Genomic DNA, 10410 nt, shown 5'->3' with positions numbered 1-10410 from the left:
CATCACCTTCCAGCAAGCCTATGATGGAATTACTCATGCACGGCGGTGAGCATCATGAAATTGGTGATGGAGGAAGGTTGATGATGATGATGGCGACGGATTCCCCCTCTCTGGAGCCCCGAACGGACTCTAGATCAGCCCTCCCGAGAGGTTTTAGGGCTTGGCGGCAGCTCCGTACCGTAAAACGCGATGAATCCTTCTCTCTGATTTTTTTCTCCCCGAAAGCAAATATATAGAGTTGGAGTTGAGGTCGGAGGAGCTCCAGGGGGGCCGCGAGGCAGGGGCGCGCACTGGGGGGGCAAGCGCACCCCCACCCTCGTGGCTAGGGTATGGCCCCCCTGGTCTTCATCTTTTGCAAGGATTTTTTATTATTTCCAAATAGACGTTCTGTGAAGTTTCAGGTCATTCCGAGAACTTTTTTTCTGCACATAAATAACACCATGGCAATTCTGCTGAAAACAGCGTCAGTCCGGGTTAGTTCCATTCAAATCATGTAAGTTAGAGTCCAGAACAAGGGCAAAAGTGTTTGGAAAAGTAGATACGATGGAGACGTATCACACTCGGGCCCTAGTGACAAGCATTAAGCATAGCAAAGTCATAGCAACATCAATCTCAGAACATAGTGGATACTAGGTATCAAACCCTAACAAAACTAACTCGATTACATGATAAATCTCATCCAAGCCATCACCGTCCAGCAAGCCTACGATGAAATTACTCACACACAGCGGTGAGCATCATGAAATTGGTGATGGAGGATGGTTGATGATGACGACGGCGGCGGATTCCCGTCTCCGGAGCCACGAACGGACTCCAGATCAGCCCTCCCGAGAGAGTTTAGGGCTTGGCGGTGACTCCATATCGTAAAACGCGATGAATCCTTCTCTCTGGTTTCCCCCCGAAAGTGAATATATGGAGTCAAGGTTGAGGTCAGTGGCGCATCAGGGGGCCCACGAGGCAGGGGGCGCGCCCCCACCCTCGTGGACAGGTGGAGGCCCCCCTGACATGGATCTTCCTTCTATTATTTATTATATATTCCAAAATAATTTTCCGTTGATTTTTAGGTCATTCTGAGTATTTCTGCACAAAAATAACAGCATGGCAATTCTGCTGAAAACAGCGTCAGTCCGGGTTAGTTCCATTCAAATCATGCAAGTTAGAGTCCAAAACAAGGGCAAAAGTGTTTGGAAAAGTAGATACGACAGAGACGTATCAATGATTAGTGTACGGTCAAATCGAGGACGTCACAGATATGGCTTCGGAACACTGAGACCGAAAGGTCGAGCGTGAATCATATAGAAGATATGATCAACATAGTGATGTTCACCATTGAAAACTTCTCCATCTCACGTGATGATCGGTCATGGTTTAATTGATATGGATCACGTGATCACTTAGATGATTAGAGGGATATCTATCTAAGTGGGAGTTCTTAATTAATATGATTAATTGAACTTTAATTTATCATGAACTTAGTCCTGATAGTATTTGCATATCTATGTTGTAGATCAATAAGCTCGCGTATAGCTTCCCCGTTTATTTTTGATATGTTCCTAGAGAAAAATAAGTTGAAAGATGATAGTAGCAATGATGCGGACTAGGTCCGTGATCTGAGGATTATCCTCATTGCTGCATAGAAGAATTATGTCCTTAATGCACCGCTAGGTGACGGACCTATTGCAGGAGCACATACAGACATTATGAACGTTTGGCAAAGCTCGGTATGATGACTACTTGATAGTTTAGTGTGTCATGCTTTACAGCTTAGAACCAGGACTTCAAAAATGTTTTGAAATGTCACGAAGCATATGAGATGTTCCAAGAGCTGAAATTGGCATTTTAGACTCATGCCCGAGTCGAGAGGTATGAGACCTCTGACAAGTACTTTGCCTACAAGATGGAGGAGAATAGCTCAACCAGTGACCATGTGCTCAGAATGTCTGAGTACTACAATCGCTTGAATCAAGTGGGAGTTAATCTTCGAGATAAGATAGTGATTGACAGAGTTCTCTAGTCACTATCACCAAGTTACTAGAACTTCGTGATGAATCATAATATGCAAGGGATGACGAAAATGATTCCCCAAGCTCTCCGCGATGCTGAAGTCGGCAAAGGAAGAAATCAAGAAAAGCATCAAGTGTTGATGGTTGACAAGACCACTAGTTTCAAGTAAAAGGGCAAGGGAAAGAAAGGGAAACTTCACAAGAATGAAAAGAAAGTTGCCACTCCCATGAAGAAGCCCAAAGCTAGACCCAAGCCTAAAACTGAGTGATTCTACTACAAAGGGAATGGTCACTGGAAGTGTAACTGCCCAAGATACTTGGCGTATAAGAAGGATGGCAAAGTGAACAAAGATATATTTGATATACATGTTATTGATGTGTACTTTACTAGTGTTTATAGCAACCCCTCAGTATTCGATACTGGTTCAGTTGCTAAGAGTAGTAACTCGAAACGGGAGTTGCAAAATAAATCGGGACTAGTTAAGGGTGACTTGATGATGTGAGTTGGAAGTGATTCCAAGGTTGATAAGATCACCATCACACACTCCATTTACCTTCGGGATTAGTGTTGAACCTAAAATAAATGTTATTTGGTGTTTGCATTGAGCATGAATATGATTGGATCATGTTTATTGCAATACGGTTATTCATTTAAGTCAAAGAATAATTGCTGTTCTATTTACATGAATAAAACCTTCTATGGTCATACCTCAATATAAATGGTTTATTGTATCTCGATCGTAGTAATACACATATTCATAATATTGAAGCCAAAAGATGCAAAGTGAATAATGATAGTGCAACTTATATGTGGCACTGTCGTTTAGGTCATATTGGTGTAAAGCGCATGAAGGAACTCCATGCTGATGGACTTTTGGAATCACTTGATGCTTGCGAACCATGCCTCATGGGCAAGATGACTAAGACTCCGTTCTCCGGAACAATGGAGCGAGCAACTGACTTATTGGAAATAATACATACTGATGTATGCAGTCCGATGAGTGTTGAGGCTTGCGGCGGGTATTATTATTATCTAACGTTCATAGATGATTTGAGTAGGTATGGTATATCTAGTTGATGAAACATAAGTCTGAAACATTTGAAAAGTTCAAAGAATATCAGAGTGAAGTGGAAAATCATCGTAACAAGAAAATAAGGTTTCTACGATCTGATCGTGGAGGTGAATATTTGAGTTTTGAGTTTGGTCTTCATTTGGAACAATGTGGAATTGTTTCACAACTCACGCCACCTGGAACACCACAGCGTAATGGTGTGTCCGAATGTTGTAACCATACTTTATTAGATATGGTGCGATCTATGATGTATCTTATTGATAACCCACAAGTATAGGGGATCGCAACAGCTTCGGAGGGTAGAGTATTTAACCCAAATTTATTGATTCGACACAAGGGGAGCCAAAGAATATTCTCAAGTATTAGCAGTTGAGTTGTCAATTCTACCACACCTGGAAACTTAGTATGTGCAGCAAAGTATTTAATAGCAAAGTAATATGATAGTGGAGGTAGTGGTAACAAAAGTAAAGACAGCAAAAGTAATGTTTTTGGTATTTTGTAGTGATTGTAACAGTAGCAGCGGGAAGGTAAATAAGCGTAAACCAGTATACGGAAAACTCGTAGGCACCGGATCAGTGATGGATAATTATGCCGGATGCGGTTCATCAGGTAACAGTCATAACCTAGGGTGACACAGAACGGACTCCAGATCAGCCCTCCCGAGAGGTTTTAGGGCTTGGCTGTGGCTCCGTATCGTAAAACTCGATGATTTCTTTTTCTCTGATTTTTCTCTCATCGAAACTCAAAATATGGAGGTGGAGTTGGAGTCGGAGACGCAACAGGGGGCCCACGAGGTAGGGGGGCGCGCCCTATGGGGGGGTGCCCCCCACCCTCGTGAGAAGGGTGTGGGCCCCCTGGTCTTCATCTTTGGCGAGGATTTTTTATTGTTTTTTCTAAGATGTTCCGTGGAGTTTCAGGTCATTCCGAGAATATTTGTTTTCTGCACATGAAACAACACCATGGTAATTTTGCTAAAAACAGTGTCAGTCTGGGTTAGTTCCATTCAAATCATACAAGTTAGAGTCCAAAACAAGGGCAAAAGTGTTTGGAAAAGTAGATACGACGGAGACGTATCAACTCCCCCAAGCTTAAACCCTTGCTTGTCCTCAAGCAATTCAGTTGACAAACTGAAAGAAAGAAAGAAAGAAAAACTTTTACAAACTCTGTTTGCTCTTGTTGTTGTAACTATGTCAAGCCAGCATTCAAGTTTTCAGCATAAATCATAACTAACCACACTTGCAATAATTCTCAGGTCTCATCATTACTCATATCAATAGCATAATCAACTAGCAAGTCATAATAATAAATCTCGGATGACAACACTTTCTCAAAACAATCATAATATGATATAACAAGATGGTATCTCGCTAGCCCTTTCTGAGACCGCAAAACATAAATGCAGAGCACCTTTAAAGATCAAGGACTGACTAGACATTGTAATTCATGGTAAAAGAGATCCAATCATAGTCATACCCAATATAAATCAACAATGATGAATGCAAATGACGGCTATGCTCTCCAGCTAGTGCTTTTTAATAAGAGGGTGATGACTCAACATAAAAGTAAATAGATAGGCCCTTCGCAGAGGGAAGCAGGGATTTGTAGAGGTGCCAGAGCTTGGTTTTGCAATAGAGATAAATTGTATTTTGAGCGGTATACTTTCATTGTCAATGTAACAACTAAGAGATGGCGATATCTTCCATGCCAAACACATTATAGGCGGTTCCCAAACAGAATGGTAAAGTTTATACTACCCCTCCACCAACAAGCATCAACCCATGGCTTGCTCGAAACAACGAGTGCCTCCAACATACATCATGTCCCAAGGGGAGTTTTGTTTGCAATTAATTTTGATTTAGTTTGCATAAAGCATGGGACTGGGCATCCCAGTGACCAGCCATTTTCTCGTGAGTGAGGTGTTGGATTTTGTAGTAATTTCAAAAAAAATTCCTACGCGCACGCAAGATCATGGTGATGCATAGCAACGAGAGGGGAGATTATGATCTACGTACCCTTGTAGATCGACAACGGAAGCGTTTGGTTGATGTAGTCGTACATCTCCACGGCCCGACCGATCAAGCACCGAAACTACGGCACCTCCGAGTTCTAGCACACGTTCAGCTTGATGACGATCCCCGGACTCCGATCCAGCAAAGTGTCGGGGAAGAGTTCCGTCAGCACGACGGCGTGGTGACGATCTTGATGTACTACCGTCGCAGGGCTTCGCCTAAGCACCACTACAATATTATCGAGGACTATGGTGGAAGGGGGTACCGCACACGGTAAAGAATATGATCACGTGGATCAACTTGTGTCTCTAGGGGTGCCCCTGCCTCCGTATATAAAGGTTCAAGGGAGGGGGGCCGGCCGGCCAAGGTGTGGCGCGCCAGGAGGAGTCCTACTCCTTCTGGGAGTAGAACTCCCCCCCTTTCCTAGTTGGAATAGGATTCGTGGAGGGGGGGAAGACGAGAGCGAGGAGGAAGGGGGGCCGGCCCCCTCTCCTTGTCCAATTCGGACCAAGGGGGGAGGTGCGCGCGGCCCATCTCTGGCCACCTCTCCTCTCTTCCACTAAGGCCCACTAAGGCCCATATACCTCCCGGGGGGTTCCGGTAACCTCCCGGTACTCCGGTAAAATCCCGATTTCACCCGGAACACTTCCGATATCCAAACATAGGCTTCCAATATATCAATCTTTATGTATCGACCATTTCGAGACTCCTCGTCATGTCCGTGATCACATCCGGGACTCCGAACAACCTTCGGTACATCAAAATGCATAAACTCATAATATAACTGTCATCGTAACCTTAAGCGTGCGGACCCTACGGGTTCGAGAACAATGTAGACATGACCGAGAAACGTCTCCGGTCAATAACCAATAGCGGAACCTGGATGCTCATATTGGCTCCTACATATTCTATGAAGATCTTTTATCGGTCAGACCGCATAACAACATACATTGTTCCCTTTGTCATCGGTATGTTACTTGCCCGAGATTCGATCGTCGGTATCCTATACCTAGTTCAATCTCGTTACCGGCAAGTCTCTTTACTCGTTCTGTAATACATCATCCCGCAACTAACTCATTAGTTGCAATGCTTTCAAGGCTTAAGTGATGTGCATTACCGAGAGGGCCCAGAGATACCTCTCCGACAATCGGAGTGACAAATCCTAATCTCAAAATACGCCAACCCAACATGTACCTTTGGAGACACCTATAGAGCTCGTTTATAATCACCCAGTTACGTTGTGACGTTTGGTAGCACACAAAGTGTTCCTCTGGCAAACGGGAGTTGCATAATCTCATAGTCATAGGAACATGTATAAGTCATGACGAAAGCAATAACAACATACGAAATGATCGGGTGCTAAGCTAATGGAATGGGTCATGTCAATCAGATCATTCAACTAATGATGTGATCCCGTTAATCAAATAACAACTCTTTGTCCATGGTTAGGAAACATAACCATCTTTGATTAACGAGCTAGTCAAGTAGAGGCATACTAGTGACACTCTGTTTGTCTATGTATTCACACATGTATTATGTTTCCGGTTAATACAATTCTAGTATGAATAATAAACTTTTATCATGATATAAGTAAATAAATAATAACTTTATTATTGCCTCTAGGGCATATTTCCTTCAGTCTTACATGTTGCTCAACCATGTGTTTGTTTCAAGTGTTAGGCTTTGTTTCCTATATGCTCACTTGCACTTGTTGTAAGTTTCTATTGATTTTGGGAGAGTTATGATCCTATTTTGTGCACTTTGTATACAAATACAAAAATTATTATTTGTGCACAAAACATGGGGAGCTTATCTAGTTTCTTTAGAACACTCCTTTGCCCATATCTTAATATTATTTATTCATGTGGCTCATAGGATCTTTGGTCTAGTTGGTTCAATTGATATCCTCTGATTGCTTGCTTCAATCGGTATCTTTTGATTGTTTGATTGCTTGTGTCTCTCTTTGTTATGTATTTGTGGCATATCAATCTTTAGCAATCTTCGTGCCTCAATATAGTTTGTTTTCCTCCAAGTATTTACCTTTGGATATGTGCATTGCATTCCACTCTCTTGTTGAGAAATGCACAATTTATGGAGGACCACAATTTATATTGGCCTTCTAAGCTTTTCGCCCATTTTGGCGATCGATGCCAATGGGGGAGAAGTTTCAGAGAGTTTTGTGGAGAAGTTTAGAGAGTTATTTCTTCTTGCTTTGGTTTTGTCCCTAAGAATTTGCATATCATACGCATGCGTTATTGGTTGTTGCATGGTGATGCATAATTCCTTATATAAACTCTCTTGAAAGTGATTGTCATCAATTACCAAAACAGGGGGGGATTGAAAGGACATGCGGTGCCCCCATGTGTGGTTTTGGTAATTGATGACATTCTCTATGGACTAATGGTTGCATTGAGTTATATTTGAAGGATTTGTCCATAGGCATTTCTTGAAGTCCATGTGCTAGTTTCAAGGAGTTTATGAGTTGACCAAGGTGCTATTAAGGAATTATCCAAAGATTGGTCTGTGAGTATTGAGCTTATTGCAAGCATGTCTTGAAGAAGAAGATTGTGTGATCATTCATGTTTCACTTCAAGACATCATCCAAATGAAGAGAGTTGGAAAGAGTCAAGGTTGATCAAGACTAACTACAGTGAGCGATTCAAGTTGATCATCACACAAAGAGTAGAAGATACACCGAGTGGGATCAAGTGATCTCAGGGTTTGGTAAGCATTGTCGATTGCACTTTGTGTACTAACCCAAGGTCTTTGTGAGAGTCCTATGTGGGGTTAGGTTTGCTTCCATGGGCTTGTGTTAAGAGGAAGATCACATACAACCCATGGAGGATGACATCAAATCAAGGTTGTGTTGTGCAAGTTCGAGTGGAGCATCACGAAGAAATCATGCTTGTATCTTGCCGTCCATTGTGCTGATAATTGAAAGTGTGTTATATCGACTAGAGGAGGGTGAATAGGTGATTTTTACAAATTCGTCACTAAGGAAATTCAACTTGAGGAATTTACTAAGCAACGAACTACAAGCAGCGGAATAAGTACTCAGGTGCATGCATAACGAAGAGTAATATAGTCATGATGACGAAATGAAACATACACAGAGCACAAGTAGCATGTAAATAGGATAAGCAGGCTGAAGACAAAGTGACTGAAGAATTAGGATTGAGGAAATTGAGAAAGTCTTCAGTCAAAGTCTTCAAACAGTAACGATCAATTTCATCAACACATGAATGAGGAAATGAAATGGTTGAGGAAATAGAACCAGTAGCTTTGTGAAGACGGTGATTTGGTAGACCAGTTCCAACCACTATGACAGTCGTACGTCCGGTTGGAGCGGCTAGGTATTTAAACCCAAGGACACACAGTCCTCATCATACTCTCCTTGAGCTAAGATCACACAGACCTTGCCTAATCACTCGTGGTAAGTCTTCAGGTGACTTCCAAACCTTCACAGACTCGGTCACTCGGTGATCCACAATTCCTCTTGGATGCTCTAGACCATGACGCCTAACCGACTGGAGGATGCACAGTCCTCAAAGGTAACAAGCGTCGGTTCCACACATGAATAATCTCTTCGGTGATGCTCAATCACTTTCGGTTTGTAGGTGTTTGGGTTTTTCCTCACTCATGATTTTCGCTCAAAGTCCTCGGAGGATGGGATGATCTCAATGACAAATGTCAGTTTCTCTCAGAGCAGCCAACCAGCCAGTGGTGGTAGGGGGCGGCTATTTATAGCCTAGGGAGCAGCATGACATGATAAGACATAAATGCCCTTCAATGATATGACCGTTAGGTGGATAGGATATTTTGGGACAGCTTGAGCATAGCACAACAACGGTCGGAAATTTGAGATCTCAAATTCCTCAGGGCAATCATGTTCCTCACTTGTAGGTAATCCGCACTAGTGAATTCCTAACTCCTCAGTCAGAACTAATTCCTCAAAGGCCAGAAGAAGTTCGTCTCTGTCACTGAAGAAATTGACCAAGCTGTATGAGATTCCAATGGCTTCACTCGAAAGGATTGGGTAGGTGTAGGATTTTGAGATGACCATCACTTGGAAAGTGTTTCCTTAGTTTTACCTCGACCCCCTTTAACAGTACAGTGTTTCCTACGACTCAAGAAAGAGAAAGTGAAACTACAAAAACAAAATTCTTCACGCTTCATAGTCCTCGCATCAATATTGAAGTCTTCAAGGTCACACCAATTTCCTCATTTTCAAAGTCTTAAAAAAACCAAAGTCTTCAACTGAAGACATTCATTTTTAGGGGTCGACTTTCATCATAAATATCAAACTCCTCATAGACTTATAGAACCTGTGTACACTCTCAAACACATTAGTCCCTTAACTTATAAGTCTTCAATACACCAAAATCACTAAAGGGCACTAGATGCACTTACAATCTCCCCCTTTTTGGTGATTGATGACAAATAGGTTAAGTTTTCAACGGGGATAAACATATGAAGTGTAAATACTGATGTTGAGGAATTTGATTACAAGATATAGAAGAACTCCCCTGAAGATGTGCATATTTGAGGAATTTGCTTTGGATAGCAAATGCACATTGTATAGTAATATCATGGAGATCTCCCCCTATATCTTGTAATTCATACACGCATTTAACATATGATATGAAGATTTTGAAATGCATGATGAAATATGATGTCTGACAAAATTCAGCATGCGTGCATTAAGGTACTTGAGGAAATAAGCATGCGAAAAGTAGTTCAAAAGTATCAGAGCACCATCGGACTTAAGTTTACAACTCATTAGAGTAAACACCTCAAAAGAGCAAGAGTTGTAAGTTAATGGAAAAAATGCCCATATATAAGACCCGCTTGAAGACTAACTCAAATTCCTCCCCCTTTGTCATTGAATGACCAAAAGGGACGGAAAATGAGGACTAACGCCCCTGAAGAATATCATCATGATGTCGATGGAGGAGCGCCAGCGTTGTTGGGGTCATCTGTTGAGGTAGGGCCTGCCACAGTGTTGTTCGAATCTACAACTTCATCCGTCTCGCGCGATGAAGAATATGAACTGGTGACGAGCTGAGGAACTTTGACCTTCTTGAATTTCTTTGAAGGTGGCTGAGACCAGTCAATGTCCTGTTGGAAGCCTATCTGCTTGAGATCTTCATCACCGTAGAGGTGAGACAATATGGCGCAAGTGCAATCAAAGACTTCATGCAAGTAGTAGTGATTCTTCTTCACAGTGTTTTGCGTGATAGTAATGGAATTGAGCCAAATTGACGCTTGAACCACATGTGATCGCGATCGACCTTCTGATGAAGACTTAAGAGAAGCTCTCAATCA

This window comes from Triticum urartu, chromosome 3, assembly GCF_003073215.2.
Source record: "Triticum urartu cultivar G1812 chromosome 3, Tu2.1, whole genome shotgun sequence".
Classification (NCBI taxonomy): Eukaryota; Viridiplantae; Streptophyta; class Magnoliopsida; order Poales; family Poaceae; genus Triticum; species Triticum urartu.
The sequence above is the reverse complement of the archived record's forward strand: the minus strand, read 5'-3'. Positions refer to the sequence as shown.